Below are 20,067 nucleotides of genomic sequence, written 5' to 3' on the forward strand. Positions count from 1 at the left end.
CTATAGACAGCGCCTGTAAGACATGCTGGGGAAACAGTCACCTAAAATTCCAGCCCGCACATTAATCTCAAAGCGATGCTGATGTCTAGCCTGAACTGTAGCGCAAAAATTTAAATGATTGAAGAGTGAAATGAAGTTGGTCTGTGCCTGGAACTTTGGTGAAAGTAAACATTCAACAGTAACTCGAAACCTAAGGATTCTTTGACATATGTTTCAATGAACTTTCCTTCTTGCTTTGGTGTAGGAAGCCTTTCCGAAAGATTAGTATTTCATCAACATTGGAGGGCAAAATTGTGCTCTAGTGGCCACGGTAAATGGCATAGTATGACATGACACTGGCTGGGATGTTGTTAGCACTTCTGCTGGCCATCGGCCTGACATTCGAGATGAAGGTTGGGAAGACGCAAGTTATCAGAGCCTTTGTCTGTGGCTGCCAAAACGTGGAACAGTCCAATTCCGAGATCGTGCAGGCAGTGGGCTTTGCAGCGTTCCCTTGTGTCAAGGGAAACCAGAGAGTAGCTCATTTCAGCGAAAACTATTGCGGCCAGAGTCATCTACCATATGCAACAATGAGTTAATGATAAGGATTGCTGCAGACTACTGAGGGCAGACAGATGACTGTGAAGTAAATAACTCGACAATTCTGAGAGTATCATCGACATTGGGGCTCCGATATTTACACTTACAAGATTAGGATGTAATGACCCTTTGACAACAAAGTAATTAGGGACGGGTGATACCGTGATGAGTTTCCAAACTTTCTAGGTTGATGGAGATTGAAAAACATATCACTTTGAAGTAAGGGTCCCGGCTCTGGAAACAGCCGAGTCGAAAGTTATAAATGACGATCGTTCTGAGATCTCTGACCGTGGAATACCACTATTGTTGTTGCTAAGACTGCAGGTTAGGCAACTTTCAGAGGTGGCAGTATGGACCAAAACAAGGAAAACGTCCAGTAAACTCGGGCTCTAAAACGCATTCTTTCAGAGATATGATCACATGTTCATCTTTGACACTGTGAAATATCTCTCTTCTACTGCAAGCTCTTGGTTTCCATACGTTTGTAGGGGAAAGTAAAAACCAAAACAAGAAAAAATTGTTGAATAAATATGGGCACTAAAACATATAAGTTAAGAGCTATAGTACTTGTCCAGTAGAACAGATGTGTTTCACAGTGTCGAAGATGTCATAGCTCTTAAGGTATGTGCTTTAGAGCCCATGTTTATTAGATATTTTTTTCTTGTTTTGGTCCACACTACCACCTCTGATAGTTGCCTACCACAAAATCTCAACAACAACAGTACCGGTGCATGTATTCCTCTGTCGTAGACACAGAATTCAGAATGATCATGAAGACAGATCAGCAGATATATTTGTCCTCTTAGTTGAGCTTCCCAACGTCACTGTGGTTAATAACCGCAAATCTCCATGGTTCTGCTACCCCAGTTCTCCCAAAAATGTCAGTCAATAGAACATTTTGATGATTTTAACAGCTACAGCCATGAGTGGTGATACGCGGAAAAAGACGGAAATGACGTCAAGCTCATGGACTCAGTATGAGTGAATAATTTCCACTTTGTGTACAACACTAAGTGTCTTGGTAAATTTAGATCTAACAGTTGGTTAATGGATTATTCGCCTGATCTCTGCATAATGTCCTCACCACTGTCCATTAATGAAAGTATGACGAGGAGGAAAGTTTTCAAGCCACTCCCACAAGTCAAAACAGACCAGCCATCATCCAGTATGGTATGAAAATTCTTCTTGTTACAACAGGCGTAAGACGTCGATGGAACTTTCAACGAGTTCATGATAACTTTAAATGGATCCTTACAATCCCAACAAATAATGGAAGGTTTGTCGGTGTCCTAAAATATAACTCCAATAATTTCATAACATGTGAATTTCGACATCAGTACATATTTGGACGGAGGCAAGAATATGATGAATAGTACGCATAATATCAGCAATCACAAAGTGACGTAATAGTTGACAATTTATTGAATCAGATCTTAATCGAAAAGGTGAGATAAACACTTTATTACAACAGTGGTCAACAAATACCAACAAAAAGCACAGATATCAATATTAATGGAGTTGCTGCTACACTAATTGAAATTTTAAAATCGCAACAGGACAAGTCTTATAAATGAACAAGGAACAGACAGTTATATTCAAAGTGATATTGTTAGTATAATCACCCTTATTATGCACGTGACGTAAAGAAACTCAACTAATCCCCGAGTAAAATGATGACGAATAAAGCTGCAGGATTTGATGGAATGTATTGAGATACGGTTATAGCCGTAGGCCCTCGGGCGATACAATTGCTCCTTTTATTCTTCAACGTAATCCTGCGAACAGGAAAATTACGTTAACATTTTCGAGAAAAATATATAGTTTTCGCAGTTTTTTAACTATGCAAAGAACAACTTACGTTGCTAACTACGGTCTTATCTTTCTACTAAGAAAAACAAATAAATTGGTGGAGACACTAGTACACAATTTATCCAACACACCACTGAGAAAATGATCCCAATCAATTTGGATGGTTCTAGAAAAAAATCAGAACTGTTGTAATCAAGTGCTAAAACTTATAAAATAGAATCTGGATGCGAAAAAGCCTCCGATCGGCTACAGCTTTCTTGAATCTGCAGGTAGTTCATACAACAGTATGAAGAGAAGGCCTGATATTTACGTTCGGTGATGTAAATACAAGTTTCCAATATCACTCAACAAGATGCTGTCTGATCGATGGTTTTGAGTATTTCGCGTCAAAAAGCTAGAAAAACTGTCGCCGTATCTTTCTACTAAAACTGGCATATAAATTACTGGCGAATCCAAAAGGCCATTACTAGAAAAATTCCATTCATTCCGTAACCTGTAAAAATAGTCTGACCCCAAAGATCAGTTCTGTCTTCCATTCTGTATGATATGTATATCCGCGGCATTTCAGCTACTAACTCTAAAAAAATCGAATATGCAGATGACCTGACATTAATGTGCCACAACGAAGATATCACTCATTGTGGGAGTACACTCTCAAGTCCCTTAACTATATCGAGTATAGACACCAGTCATATCCAGAAACAAATGAGATAGCAGCAATCCATATCCACAGTAAAGAGGCAAACATGAAAGTAGACGTTCCATTTCATATGAACGAAATTTTCCATAACTATTTCCTGGAAATAACAGGACGGCAAATGTACGTACGCTACGCAATCCTGCTAAATCATTTGCGTATTCACCTGGTGTGCATTTTGCTCTAGGGTTGGAAAACAGCGTGTATACAAATAATATGAATTAACATATGACTGAAGCCACGGGAAGCACTGTCAGATCAACTTCTAATCAATGGTTGCTTCTTTTGTATCAAATATTCCTCCTCCGGATTTTAGAACGTGTGAAGGGTCAAATTCTTAGGAAAACATAATCTCATAAGAACTAAGTTCTAAGTAAAGCTTTCCAGAATTCACCAGCCATTCGCCTAAAGTAATGCAATCCACCTTGTGTCGATATTCGATGCTCAGATGTTTTGCATATCACCGAGAATTGTAGCAAAAGCTGAAATGAGCTTCCGCCTTACAAAGCCTATCTAGCTCAGAACCTAACAACCGAGCGAGGTGGCACAGTGGTTAGCACACTGGACTCGCATTCGGGAGGACGACAGTTCAAATCCGCCTCCGGCCATACTGATTTAGATTTTCCGTGATTTCCCTAAATCGTTTCCGGCAAATGCCGGGATGGTTCCTTTGACAGGGCATGGCCAATTTCCTTCCCAACCTTCCCTAGACCGAGCTTGTGCATTGTCTCTAATGACATCGTTGTTAAACACTAATCTCCTCCTCCTCAGAACCCAATAAATAAGGTTGCAGTGCCCGATCTTACCGTCGTGAACGGTTGAGACCTAGACTCTAAACACATCCAATTGCTACAAAGAAGATTAGGCCACATCTTGAAGGTATGGAGTTATTGTGAAAGCGCATATGTATGGTGCGCAGAAACAAAGAATAAGACATATCTCGAAGAACTTCTCGCCTCACGCATTTAACAATGCTCTGAAAGACTTGTATGAAATGACACCAAGTTCGGCCCCCGGCTGCAAAATTTAAACAATGATTTGTAAATACCTTGTGTTCCTATTTGTGTAAGTTCTGTAGTGTCACAAGATAATAATAAGAAATATACCTATCAAACTACCAATTTAGAAAACTAGCCAAGGAGAACTATTCTTGTATTCTTGTTAGCGGACACTCAGCTCATCACCTGACAGACGGTGTCCCCTGGCACAGAGCGCAGCGGCAAAAGAGCGCTGCCTACAGCGTGTCACCAGAGTCGTAGCAGGGGAAGATAACCAACACAAACAGGGACCCAAACAGCGGCCACTGTTTACAGTGCGGCTTGTAGTTCTTTGGCTGCGTGTTCTTGTGAACCCTCGCAGCGAGACGAAAAAGGCCGCCACCACCGTGACAAAAGCGTATCTCGACGGAATAATCTAGCATTAGGAGATTGCCAGTGTTCGTATCCAGATCGTTTGTTTATGACCGTTCACATTAGAGCTACTCATGGCGCTTTGCCTGTTTCGTCGCTGGATTCAGGTATTGGTAAAATGGTAACCGTAAACTTTACAGAGACGCTGTAGCTGCTAAGTTTGCAATTTCCAACGGGACTTCGAAAAGGTAGCAATACAAGCATCTCTCATTCCAGCCACAAAATCCACTGCTGATTTCAAAGTTACACCTATAATTAGTGACTTAGTAAGTGCTCGTCTCCATGACTAGGTCAGTGTGTCCGGCTACCATACTAGGAACCCACATTCGATTCCCATACCGTCAAAGTAGGTAAAAAGCTGAAGGCTAGTAGAACTCCTTGGGTAACAGAAGAGATATTGAATTCAACAGATATAAAGAGAAAATATAAAAATGCACTAAATGAATCAAGCAAAAAGGAATACAAACGTCTCAAAAATGAGATCGACTGGAAGCGCAAAATGGCTAAGCAGGGATGGCTATAGGGCAAATGTAACTATGTAGAGGCATATATCACTAGGGGTAAGATAGATACTGCCTACAGGAAAATTAAAGAGACCTTTGGACAAAAGAGAACCACTTGTACGAATATCAAGAGTTCAGATGGAAAACCAGTTCTAAGGAAAGATAGAAAAGCAGGAAGGTGGAAGGAGTATACAGAGTGTCTTCTACTTGAGGGCAATATTATGGAAATAAAAGAGGAAGTAGATGAAGATGAAATGGGAGACATGATACTGCGTGAAGAATTTGACAGAACACTGAAAGAACTAAGACTAAACAAGGTATCAGAAGTAGAAAAATAATGGTTCAAATGGCTCTAGGCACTATGGGACTTAACATTTGAGGTCATCAATCCCATAGACCTAGAACTACTTAAACCTAGCTAACGTAAGGACATCACACACATCCATGCCCGATGCAGGATTCGAACCTGCGACCGTAGCAGCAGCGAGGTTCCGGACCGAAGCGCCTAGAGCCACTCGGCCACAGCGGCCGACCTGGGGGTAGACAACATTCCCTTAGAACTACTGATAGCGTTGGGAGAATGGTTCAAATAGCGCTGAGCACTATGGGACTTAACATCTTAGGTCATCAGTCCCCTAGAACTTAGAACTACTTCAACCTAACTAACCTAAGGACATTACACACATCCATGGCCGAGGCAGGATTCGAACCTGCGACCGTAGCAGTCCCGCGGTTCCGGACTGCAGCGCCTAGAACCGCAGGGCCACCGCGGCCGGCCATAGCCTTGGGAGAACCAACCCTGACAAACTCTACCATCTGGTGACAAGATGTATGAGGCAGGCGAAATACCCTCAGCCTTCAAGAAGAATATAATAATTATTAAAATCCCAAAGAGAGGAGGTGTTGACAGGCGTGAAAATTACGGAACTATCAGTTCAATGTCACGGCTACAAAATACTAACACGAATTCTTTACAGACGAATGGAAAAACTGGTAGAAGCCAACCTCGGGGAAGATCAGTTCGGATTCCGTAGAAATGTTGGAAGGCGTGAGGCAATACTGACCCTACGACTTATCTTAGAAGATAGCGTAAGGAAAGGAAAACCTACGTTTCTAGCATTTGTAGACTTAGAGAAAGTTTTTGACAATGTTGACTGGAATACTCTCTTTCAAATTCTAAAGGTAGCAGGGGAAAAATACAGGGAGCGAAAGGCTATTTACAATTTGTGCAGAAACCAGGTGGCAGTTATAAGAGTCTAGGGGCACGAAAGGGAAGCAGCGGTTTGGAAGGGAGTGAGACAGGTTTGTATCCGATCCCCGATGTTATTCAAGCTGTATATTGAGCAAGCAGTAAAGGAAACAAAAGAAAAATTTGGAGCAGGAATTAAAATGCATGGAGAAGAAATTAAAACTTTGAGGTTTGAAGATGACATTGTAATTCAGTCAGAGACAGCAAAGGACCTGGAAGAGTAGTTCAACGGAATGGACAGTGTCTTCAAAGTGGGGGTATAAGATGAACATCAACAAAAGAAAAACGAGGATAATGGAATGCAGTCAAATTAAATCAGGTGATGATGAAGGAATTAAATTACGAAATGGGACACTCAAAGTAGTAGATGAGTTTTGCTATTTGGGGATCAAAATAACTGATGATGGTCGAAGTAGAGAGGAAGTAAAATGTAGACTGACAATGGAGAGGAAAGCGTTCCTGAAGAAGAGAAATTTGTTAACATCGAGTATAGATTTAAATGTCACGAAGTCTTTTTTGAAAGTATTTGTGTGGAGTGTAGCCATGTATAGAAGTGAAACATGGACGATAAATATTTTATACAAGAAGAGAATAGAAATTTCCGAAATGTTGTGCTACAGAATGCTGAGAATTAGGTGGGTATATCACGTAACTAATGAGGAGGTACTTTCAAATGGTTCAAATGGCTCTGAGCACTATGGGACTTAACATCTGAGGTCATCATTCCCCTAGAACTTAGAACTACTTAAACCTAACTAACCTAAGGGCATCACACACATCCATGCCCAAGGCAGGATTCGAACCTGCGACCGGTGCGGTCGCGTGGCTCCAGACTGAAGAGCCTAGAACCACTCGGCCACACTGGCCGGCTGAGGAGGTACTGAATAGAACTGGGTAGAAGAGGAATTTGTTTCATAACTTGACTAGAAGAAGGGATCGGTTGGTAGGACATGTTCTGAGACATCAAGAAATCACGAATTTAGTGGACGGTAAAAATCTTAGAGGGAGACAAAGAGATGAATACACTAGGAAGATTCAGATGGATGTAGGTTGCAGTAGTTACTTGGAGATGAAGAAGCTTGCACAGGATAGAGTAGCATGGAGAGCTGCATCAAACCACTCTCTGGACTGAAGACCACAACAACAACAACAACAACAGCAACCACCAAAGAATTTTTCTTAGTGGAATGAATAAGCCGAAATGGATTAACTCGTAATGGACTCTGTCTCGTTACGAGAAGTGAGCACATGCTTTAATTATGGCTCCTCTTCGGTACTGTTGCTCGAGCATCAGTATGCTAACAACATGTCCAACCAGTACAGCCATCTAATGAAATGAAGATCAGTCAACAGGGTTACGATTTTGCCCCAAATATCGGTGACTTCATACAAAGAAAACAACTACACGTACGGCCAATATATACTTATTAGAATAATAAGATATTTTTTTCTAATACTGAACTAGAATTGAACACTTGTACTTACAAAACACCAACATTGAAAACTGTTCATGTTGGGATATTCATTCCCTTCGTGAAACACAAGAAATAACTAACACAAGACATATGACCACAAACTGAATAGAAGTATATGTCGATGGTTGGAGTGCTGTTATATGTATGACTTCGTACGGAGCTATTGTATCAGCATACTCTGAAACAAACATAATCGGTATACAATGTGGAGTGGAAGACTAAAGTGATTTAAGCTGCTTCGTTACGCTGAGGATACAAAATCCTGAGTTACTCATCTTGGCAGCTGTCCTTCATTCGAGTTCTGGAAAGTTTCACCTCGTCTTTTATGGTGATGGAATTTCAGAAAACTGTGTTTAGCAGCTCTGATTTACTAACACTGTCACCGGTAATACTGTATTATAATTGATATCACGCAGTCAAGGTATTAATTGTGTCTTTACGCTGATACTTTACGTACAAACATAATTTGAATTTTCGGTCAGATTTCGACACAGACTTTAGTTGTGGAAGCTATTAATAGAGTGTCGCATTAAAGTTCGTGCTAAGTTTCGAGCTTCAGTTAAACATTGCAAATCTTTGGCACGATATGGGACACATTAGTGACATGGCGTCCAGGGTCGGAAAGAAGTCCATATTGGTTATGAGATAGGTCCAGTTTTAGTGCATATTTGGAAACCCGCTGAAAAGGTAATACTTTCGCTTCCAGAGTACTCTCTAAGTCAGAGATGAATTTCTCTGCAACTGATGTCGAGTGCGTTGCCCTTCCTTGGGCCACTCACAATTTCGGTCCATATCTGTTTGGTAAACGATTCTCCGTTGTGATGAACTATCATTCTCTACGCTGGCTAACTAGCCCAAAAGGTCCTTGGTGTCGACTGGCGAGATAGGCACCGAGGCTTCAGAAGTATGACATCACCGTGTAGACGGACGTAGGCATAAGGACGCCGATTGCCTTTCAGGGAATCCTTTGGCGGAACACAGCTGTGTGGATGAAATCTCTGTCGTCTAGCATTAAATGACACTGCTGTTGAGCAATGGGAAGATCCAGCACTGCTGAAAACCATGGAAGCCTTGAAGAATGGGCAAACCGACCGGAGAATTCCAATCACACTCCAAGACAAAAAATAAAGACGCACTATGAATAAGCTATGCCAGTTAGTCACAAACTGATATTGATACAAGTGTCGACAAAAAAATGCAAAACTGTAAACCTTGGTGGCCGATTGATGACTGTGTGACGCTGCAGCGCAACTTCAATGTGCAGCCTGTATGGATAATAAACAGGGGACATGTCGACACTAGGGCGTAAAGTCTTTGCGAATTTCATTCCGTGTACTCAGTTGAGCAGTAACTATGCCTCGCAGACAGGCACGTGAAAAATATACACAAATGCCAGCATTTGAGAGAGGACTAGTAGTTGACCTCAAAGAAGCCGATTAGAGTAATCGGTGAATCGCTCGACGTTTGAATAGGATCTATGCCACTGTTCGACAATGTTGGCAGGAATGGGTGAACCATGGCCGAACACAGCGTCAAGAAGAAAGCGGCCGACCTATAAAGACAACAGAACGTGAGGACCGATAAGCCGTCAGAAGGGCCTTCAGAGCCCCGGATTCATCATTATCATCGATCCGATGTGCAACAGGTGCTTCAGTGATCACAAAGACCATTAATAGGTGGCTCATAGAAAGGGGGCTGAGATCAAGGGCCTCCGCCGACTTCCATTCACCTCTGTACACCAACAAGCTCGTTTTCAGTGGTTTTGGCAAATTCGGCCTGAAATGTCATTGACTGGAGTAGTATCGTCTTCAGTGATATGTCCCGCTTCGAAATGAGCCCCGATGACCAGTGAAGACACCCCGGACAGCGATGGGGTACCAACCTGACTGACGCACGCCACACGACACGACATACGGGAGTGATGGTCTGGGATGCTATTTTATTTCATAGCAGGGCTCCTTCAGTTGTCATCCGAGGCACCCTCACAGCACAGTGGTACGTCGACGATACACACACATCAAAAAAAGTTCCCAGAACTTCTGAAGATAGACGTTGACTGTGGATGTTGTATCACAGACACAGTCCCTTTGACTGTTCAGAGATGTCACTAAACCCACCCAAAGATGTAAACAACCACGCATGAGCAGCGCCTGTTAGACGGAGGGGGTCCGACAGCCGATCAGTTCCAGTCATTCCACCAGGAAGGAGGTACACAGCTTGTGTTGTCTATAGTTCAACTATGCCTAGACGGTCAATACCGCGGTTCGATCTCGTCAGCATAGTTGCTTCGTGCCAGGAAGGGCTCTCAACAATGGCAGTGTCCGGGCGTTTCGGAGTGAACCGAAGCGATAGTGTTCGGACATGGAGGAGATACAGAGAGACAGGAACTGCCGACGACGTGTCTCGCTCAGGCCGCCCAAGGTCTACGACGGCAGTTGATGATCGCTACCTACGGATTTTGGCTCGGATGAACCCTGACAGAAACGGCACCGTGTTGAATAATGCTTTTTGTGCAGCCACAGGACGTCGTGTTAGGATTCCAACTGTGCGCAGTAGACTGCATGATGCGGAACTTCACTCCCGACGTCCATGACAAGGCCCATCTTTGCAACCACGACACCACGCAGCGCGGTACAGATGGGCCGAACAACATTTCGAATGGACCGCTCAGGCTTGGCATCAGCCGGCCGCTGTGGCCGAGCGGTTCTAGGTGCTTCAGTCTGGAACCGCGCGACTGCTTCGATCGCAGGTTCGAATCCTGCCTCGGGCATGGATGTGTGTGATGTCCTTAGGTTAGTTAGGTTTAAGTAATTCTAAGTCTAGGGGACTGATGACCTCAGATGTTAAGTCCCATAGTGCTTAGAGCCATTTGAAACATTTTTAAAGACTAACAACAAGTGCAGAGATCTGTTAAGGTGTGCGCTTTAGAGCTCTTGTTGAAATATGTCGATGATGTTGGTGTATTACGCTCGCTCTTACATTGGCTCGGACGCATAGCCTAACGTCACAAAGAATGCGTTCGATGGAGTGTCCAAGGACCTTTTGGTACATAATGTAAATGAAATGTGTGCTTTTCTCCTTGTTTTATCGGAAGGTAACGTAGTCAGCCAACAACACCATTACAGCGTTTGCATATTAAAGAACGATCAACACATGCTGCTACGGTCCTCTTGCAGTTTTGTGGTAGCAGCGCATCGGGCCAAAAAGTCAGGCTACAAATTTCGATGGAGAAAAATGACTTTCAAAGTTGACGTTTCATCTTGGAAGTAGTAGGACAAGACTCTGGCCTACCACTTGAATAACTGAGGCCTATAAAGTGCCTTGAAGGCTATCAAACAATCTCAATATAAATTCGAGAATGTATATGCTTTTAGAACATAATGATGGACATAACATCTATTTCTCTCTAAGGTGAACGTACGTTCTCAAATTTTAATTATGCTGAAATGTGCGATCGCATTTTAAGTGAAGATAGAGATCATAACTTTAGATAACATTGTCTCTGGAGTGCAGCGACCTGATACTATATTTATGTTAAAATCGACAGACGAGATCGCAATAATATTTGTTTATTTACCGGTTTCTGCTTATGTTAAAGCCATCTTCAGAATTTTTGCCCCTGTAGCTGGTGCTGGCCGCTCCTCAGTTTTCTCGTGATACAACGATCGTACACTTTCAGTACGAAAAAACCGTGGAGCCGTCCGCACCAGCCATAGGGGACCAAAAATTCTGAAGATTGCTTTGACATAAGCCGAAACCGGTAAATGAGCAAATATTATTGCGATCTTGACTGTTGACTTTAACCTAGAAAATAGAGATATTCAAAAGAAACACTATAACAGACACGAAATTTCTCGCATTTACATGTTAATACAACAATGATTTTTTCCCGTGTCCCTGAAAACTGTTCCTTCTCAGTATGTTGAATAACGAACATGGATTCTGAGCAAACTGAAGAGATAGAAACTGAAGTCCAAACATTACAGTCACAGCATATGATCAATAGGCAAGGTCCGTTTGATCTCAGAATATATGGTTCACATAACAGGTGAGACGAAATTACAAACTGGCGTTATTGCTTTTAAAACATCTTTCACGCTTCTGTTTCGCATCCGTGACAGGTTTAAATCTGGATTCCCAGGCCGTTTGAATTGCAAATACATGCTATAGCGAATTCCGAACACAAACTTCGGTTTCAGCTCGAAAAAATCATGTTATGTAAAGTTACAGTGGCCTTAGTCACATTTCTGGGAAGATCTCTGTGACAAATGCAAGCAAACAATTGTCAGGTATTCGTCTATAATGACGTTATACTCCATCCCTTGGCGCCTGCGCTTTTCTACCGATTCAGCATATATACTGGTGAACCACTGCAGCAAGACTTCAGAAAGCACCTGAAGATGACGAACAACTGACTCGTTGATATATTGTGCAACTTCCACAACATTATCCGATGCGACGCCCGTGAACCAATGAAGCAATTTTCAGGTAATTTAATGCGATTGGAGCCCAAGGAACTGAAGTATGGGTACATGTATTTTTTCGTTGAAGTTAATCGTAGTAAGAATGAAATTTAGTGAGATATTATTTTTCACATATTCAATGCCGAAAACTGAAAATAATGGACAACATTCTTTTATAGATTCAAATGCTTTAAACGGTAAATATATTCATGGAGCGTAATCTCTGCAGATAGATTAGCTAGAAAAGCACATAAATTCCAGTATTGTTTTCCTCTTCCCACTACAACAACGTTTATTGCAAACAAAATTGAGAAATGTGTTGTGATAGCTATTGTTGGACCAATCATTCATAAATTAGCATGTGTCCCCAGTTGTGTAGATCATAGCCTGCGTCCGTGAGTGCATAAAACCTGTTCTGTAGTGGGTTTTGTGCAGCTCCTACAAGTTTTTGTTACTTAGCGGCATCGAAAATAAATGTAAATATCATATGGCGCTTTTGAAAGGAAAGTGTGTACTTTCTCCGCACACACTAGCGCCTTTCGTTGAGGATATCTGAAAGTTATGTCGTACGTGTTTTTTGAACTGTAGATGGGTGTGCAGGTGAGTGCAATGGATGCATGTATGATGATGATGATGACAGAAGGGAGAGGGTGGATCCCGGTGCCGGCACATAGCCTACTCCCCTCGAATAGCACCAAGGGGCCGCGTAGCTTAACATCCCTATCCGACGAACGGATCACCAACAACAATGTCACATGCCCTAAGTTTATGAGATACTGAGGAGAGGTTTGGAATTTAAATCAGGATATTGGTGCGAAAACTGGTGTCCAGGAACGTTTCGCCACCACCTCTCCTCCCCTTGCCGACTAAATCTTAGTAGTGAAAATTTCATCTACTATCAGAGTTCGAACCTGTGTAACCCCCGAGTCGAGCACCACCGCACAGGCGTGCGTTTGAGACTTCAGCTGCGGAGACGGGTAGGAATAAACACTCACGGAAAATATCAGATTGGTTATAATTAAACCTCTGCTATTTGAACCAGTGTAGTCGGAAAACTATTTACCGTATGGGTGCCATACGTTATAGGAATGATGTCCAGAATGTGCGCTCAAGGATTTGAGTTGTTAGTAGTGTTAGTGTCACGACTTGCCGTTAGGCGCCGTTACTGGTACGGCAACGTAGGGTTTGAAACAGAATGATCAATGTGCATGACTATTGCAGACAGTCAACGTCGGTCTGAACAAGGTGAGCAGGGCTTGACTGGTAAGGCTGTTTTATCAGACAACGGCAATAGTGCTGCTGCTCTTCGGATTATGGAATACGGAGACGTCCTCTTTCCGCACCGGCGTTGAAGAATATGATTCGGAAATTCGAATTAACTGGCGAGTTGGGAATCTCTCCTGGACGAAACCGACGACCAACTGCGCCAAAAATTGTTGAAGAAGCTACTTTTATCACGGTGAGAATGCTGGACGCAACGTGCACCGTTCATGCAATTTACGAGCTTTGTCACGACAGCAGAACATTCATGGACTACCATTCGAAAAGTGCTGCGAACAAGTTTGAAATGGTATCTCTGGCGCGGTTCAATGATGTCGTGGAGGCATATGGTAGACACACTGAGCAACGTTTGTAGCCTGTAACGTAAACGTGACACGCAACTAACAAATGTTACCCTCTCATGTGGAAGTAAAAATGTTTCTTTCAATGGTTTTATTCGTTATTTCTCTTGCGCGTGTCCTTGCAAATGCTTCCATAAGGTTTCATTGTCCTGCGAGCACACGTTTTTCATGGGGCCCTTCTCCTGTAGCGGATGTTAGTTATAACCACTCTCTAATTAAAAGAGCCTCGAGATCCTCGAAAGAAACATTACATCGAGGCAACAGTACGCAGAGTAAACTGTTACGGGACAACACGTAAACACGTGACACGTATCACGCCGGTATTAGAAATCGTTCAGCTTATTCAAAACCCTTGTAGGCAGATGTGTTTGCTGTCGTTTTTCTGACTGCGTTTTCTGCTTGCACTTGGTACAGAGTTCGAACAGAAGAGAAGCAGAACGTCACGTTAAACACATCTAGATGACATCATTCGTGATTGGAACATTGGTTGATTAGAAACCAAGCAGTGGGAGCTGAACCATTAGTACCGAGCGAGGTGGCGCAGTGGTTAGCACACTGGACTCGCATTCGGGAGGACGACGGTTCAATCCCGTCTCCGGCCATCCTGATTTAGGTTTTCCGTAATTTCCCTAAATCGTTTCAGGCAAATGCTGGGATGGTTCCTTTGAAAGAGCACGGCCGATTTCCTTCCCCATCCTTCCCTAACCCGAGCTTGCGCTCCGTCTCTAATGACCTCGTTGTCGACGGGACGTTAAACACCACTAACCACTGAACCATTAGTAACATCCAGAATGAGATTTTCACTCTGCAGCGGAGTGTGCGCTGAAATGAAACTTCCTGGCAGATTAAAACTGTGCGCCCGACCGAGACTCGAACCCGGGTCCTTTGCCTTTCGCGGGCAAGTGCTCTACCATCTGAGCTACCGAAGCACGACTCACGGCCGGTCTCACAGCTTTACTTCTGCCAGTATCTCGTCTCCTACCTTCCAAACTTTTCAGAAGCTCTCCTGCGAACCTTGCATTCTGGAAACATCCCCCAAACTGTGGCTAAGCCATGTCTCCGCATTATCCTATCTTTCAGGAGTGCTAGTTCTGCAAGGTTTGCAGGAGAGCTTCTGTAAAGTTTGGAAGGTAGGAGACGAGATACTGGCAGAAGTAAAGCTGTGAGACCGGGCGTGAGTCGCGCTTCGGTAGCTCAGATGGTAGAGCACTTGCCCGCGAAAGGCAAAGGACCCGAGTTCGAGTCTCGGTCGGGCACACAGTTTTAATCTGCCAGTAAGTTTCATTAGTAAAATGTCATCCTTAACTTTGTCTCACCCTGGGAAGAAGATTCCAGGAGGAAGTAAATATTCAACAGCAGAATAGGAACTGTCGACTAAGTTCTACACCCCAGAGCTAGATCGGTCGTCTTTCCTAAAGGGCCCGAATATGTCCTAACAAGTGACGTCACTGCTTCGGCTAGAGATATCGTGGCACCCATTGGGTCACCCGTTTAGTATCAAGCAGTGTATCATTAGTTTCGATAGGTCGCTTAGTTCGTTCGACGACTCAAGAGATAGAGTTCCCCGACAACCGTGGCTCGGTGAATTTGACTCCTGCCCACCGTGAGTGTATCCAAGAGCGGAAGGGTAGTGTCCTGTTCACAGATGAGTCCCAGCGTAACATGTAGAGTAATTCCCTAAGTCTAGTCATCTGTAGTGCCCATGAGAGACGTTACAGTCCCGCGGTTATTGCAAAAAGTGACCGATATGGTGGCTTCACTGTCCTCACCACAGAATAACCACGTACGTCAATGAGGGAACTGTGATGGATGCGGCCTATGTGGGCGACACCCTGCAACGGTATGTGTGCATTTTTCGTAGCGGAAATATGCATGGATGGATGAATGCCTGAAGTTTATGGATCCAGCTGCCTAGAGCGACCATTTCGCTCTGCAAACATAAAACTGACTAAACATGAATGCAACGAACGAGTTTCCGGGGACACGTTCGCTCTGTGCCCGATCTGAAGTCTCGTATACAGGAATAGTTTGCTCAGATTACACCGGAACTACTGTGAGCAATTGTTGATCACGTCGTTTTATAGATGTGTCCCCGGAAACTCGTGCATTTACATATCCCCGGAGCCAAACGTCATACGGATTCAGATCATGTGATCTTGCAGGCCATGCATCTGGTAAATCTCTGAAGATAACACGGTCGTGGACGGTTGGATTAAGCAGATCTTTCACTGGGCTTGCGACACGATATGTTGCCCCATCTCGCATGAAAACAGTGGTTTCCACACATTTGTGCTCATCCAAAGCAGGAATCACATGGTGTACAAGGAGGTCCTGCTAACACTGATATCGTGTAAGCGGCGGTTAATAATTAAGTCTACATTATGCCTTTCTCACTCGTTTGACCTATCCTGTCCGCGTCACATTCCTAATCCATTATATATGACAACGTATCTATACGTCTTTCTTGCATTCACAGGGTCAGATTTACACCTGATAGCCAACTACTTTTTTCCAACTTAAATCAGTTCCGCATTAACGCATAACAATAGGTACAAATTTCGCTGTCATACGATAATTACAGCTCGCACAAGATCTCTGTGAATAGCTGCCGTTTAATTATAACCACTCTTACTATATTCATTGGCTACCTCTGTCGTTGAATGGCCCTGTCTGGTCGATTTACTGTACGCAGTACGCTGTGTCTTCTCGCCATACTTCCGTCAGGCGTTCGGCAGAACGTTTACGATCAGTGTCGTTGGATCTGGTCTTTAACATTACAGGCGACAACCAGACCATGTGTGTTTTGACTGTAGCACAACACGGAAACCTGAAGATATTTAACGAACGAAACCGGTAGTAACACAATAAATGTTTGATAATACAATTGAGGTGGTTTTCATTAATAATTAACTATTGCTCTATCACCTTTGCGGACTCACTGTGCTTTTAGAACTGAAAAGTGTGATACGACACGATACATGAGCATACTATAAACAGTGCGCAAGACGTCTGCCCCAATCTTCACCGGGTTTGAACTGTAGTTTCAATTTCGAGACCGATCGGAGATTAGAAAGAAAAAAACCTCGTATAATGTGACAGAGGCGGCTTGTGTGTGACTTTTTGTGTTAAGCGATGCTCTCATTTCTTTAAACAACCATTAATTGTGCAGCATAAATTACATAAGAGGTATGGTTTGGCTGCCTTTTTATATAAACGTATTTTAGTTCTGTTTTTCATTTCCTACGGAAATTTATTGTATTAAGGAAGGATAGGTACAAGTCAATCAGTTGCAATTCCATTGGGTTTTTATTACTCCTGCATATCCTGATTTCAGATGCAAATAGCCATCCTCAGCACGTTTGAGTGAATTACCATCCAACAAACTCGTAGCATTTCATGTCACTGTATGACTTTACTAATGCGTAGGCAGGAGGATTACTACATAATTTTAACCTCCAACTGAAAAAAATCTGTTTTTAGGCTTCCATATTTCCCCTTTGTAAATGTAAGTCCAAACTAGGTATTTTTCTACGATCATTGCAGAATTATCAGTAACGGACTTACAAATGTTTTCTTTTCCTGATTACACAAGAGATAGGTAGATGGTATCACTTGGCATAGTGAAGACACCCATTATTTTTATAGTTCTTAACACAGATGCCAACTGCTATTTTTATTTAATATTCTTATGGGCTTTTCCTGCAGTTTGAAAATGTACATGATTTGTGTATTTGATAAACAGAAAATAATCCCTTGTTTATGAATCGGGCGTACGTAGGAAGAGTCTTTCACCACAAGGCGCTCACCTTTACACACTGATGGCGGGATATTAAAGACGTATCGTGCTAATGACATCCCCTTTGCCAGTATGCTTGTGTCTTCATTCCATCTCATTTGACAGTCATCGTTCATCACTAAAAATTTTGTGTTTACTATACCGCCTACACATTTATCATTTATATTTACGCTCTTTGCTTAAGTTCAGTGTTAATTTATTATATTCTGTCAAATTATAGTCATCCTTGAGAGCTTCTTTCACCTTCTCTACTACTTCTGATATTTAATCAGTCAACAAAGAGAATTTTTTCACTTCGTCTAATGTCTGGAAAATCATTGCTTCACGCGATTTTATCAGATGAAGACATGATTCGAGACCGTGTCTTCTATATGAAGTAAATTGTTGATTGTGTACAGCAGCCAGCCACAATTTATTGTGAACACAATTAGTCCAAATATATTCCCCTAAGGGACACCTATGTTAATATGTTTTTGGTCCGATAACTGTATCACTAAAATTTATTATCATCTAAGGGTGAGCTATCTCTACATTTTCACACCCCATTGTTCAGTTATGAAGGAAACCACACATTAGCTATTCCTCTTATACCTAATAATTCTACTTTGTTTAGCACGTAGTGTTTTGTGATCAAAAGTGTCAAAAGCCTTGGATGGATTTAATCATGCGTCTGCAGTACAGTTAATCCTTATCAGTAGCTGCAAGTCCCAATTTTTTTAAACACTGTTACGGTGGATATCGTACTTTTGCTACTTCGGAAACCAAACGCTACTTTCTTGAAAGGGTTATATTTATTCCGGTAACACGCTAGTCTTCCTGTCATAATTGATTCTATCGAGAGCAGGCTTCGCCTGTCGGGGTACAGCGACCGTTATAAATTAAAATTATAGAGCAGCCACAAGCTGTAACATTTCTTTATTTTGATGTATCTCATTCGATCAACGAGAGCATCTTCTATATTCTTGCCAGTTCCTTTAACATGTATGAGATAGGAACCAGCGCCACAGACCTCATAAACTTTCCTTTTTGCATATTGCTCTCCTAGACGCGGGTTGGTGGACGTATCGATGAGATTCCTAGGCTGTGGCTGCAGTCTCTTCTATAGAGTCACATCACAGCCCTTGTGCACATGAGTTTCTCGTGCGTAGTATTTTTGTCACATTTCAAAATTTCAGGATTTCCCTGTGTATCAGCAAATCCTCATCCGTCCACTGGGTTAATAGTGAAGAAGTTGAAGTACTATTTTTTATTTCCAATGGTGGCTGGCTGCTGTACACAAGAGCCCTGAATTCCAACGACATTATTTTTTAAGCGAAGAGGAGATGTTTGCAGCCAACCATTTTCTCCATGCTGATAGGTACCCATAGCATGGATACTCTATGGCAAAGATCACAGTGACACACAGTTACTAGTATCTTCTATCTCCATAGTCGAAAATGTCATTATCAAAAAAGTAAACAGTGCCACTAGTCGATCGCGAACACGAAAAATGCACACTCCACCACATACTGAACACGAATGACTTCGTTAAGTTCTTCACGATCTTGAAGAAGCAAGAGCGGTGTTTTCGTGCAGACAACATTTTCAGTATACTCTAAAGATTACTTTTCGCCTGATAAACAGTGTGTCATTGAGACCTATTGGAAGATATGGCACCCGTAAAGCAGCTGTACGTAACTTAACAGACGTAATGATCCTTATTCTGACAGTTATCGTGGTACAAGCGTAAGAAGTAATCATCTGGCCACATGTAGTTGCTGTTATGTTGGGTTGGGTTGTTTGGGGGAGGAGACCAGACAGCGAGGTAATCGGTCTCATCGGATTAGGGAAGGACGGGAAAGGAAGCCGGCCGTGCCCTTTCAAAGGAACCATCCCGGCATTTGCCTGGAGTGATTTAGGGAAATCACGGAAAACCTAAATCAGGATGGCCGGACGCGGGATTGAACCGTCGTCCTCCCAAATGCGAGTCCAGTGTGCTAGCCGCTGCGCCACCTCGCTCGGTGCTGTTATGTTGACACTGTGATTATTTCTAGAAACGATTTCAGAAATTTTACAAGCAGGCAATGGAACAGTAACAACAATGACTGACCAGTGGGATCCAGCGTATCGAGAGTCTTAATATTCCTACAACCATACTGTATCGCACTCAGTCGGATGAAATAGAATACCACCTACGAAGCTGAATGTTTCCTTCTGTTGTTAATCTCATATTTTTCCAATTTAATAATTCTAAATTATTTGTATATACTACCAAAACTGTTTTTATGCAGTATTTTGGAAGAATTGAGAATACTAAATTGTGCGATCAGCTATTTTTTTTATTTTTTTTTTATTTTTGGAAGGTCCAGTGAAGACTAAAACAACCGGAAGAAAGGCTGGACACCAGAAATCTATATATTATCAATTAGACACATGTAAAGCTTGGAAGCTGCTCTTATCCTCCCTCAGAACTGCCTGTTTTACGA

Source organism: Schistocerca piceifrons, chromosome X (assembly GCF_021461385.2).
Source record: "Schistocerca piceifrons isolate TAMUIC-IGC-003096 chromosome X, iqSchPice1.1, whole genome shotgun sequence".
NCBI lineage: Eukaryota > Metazoa > Arthropoda > Insecta > Orthoptera > Acrididae > Schistocerca > Schistocerca piceifrons.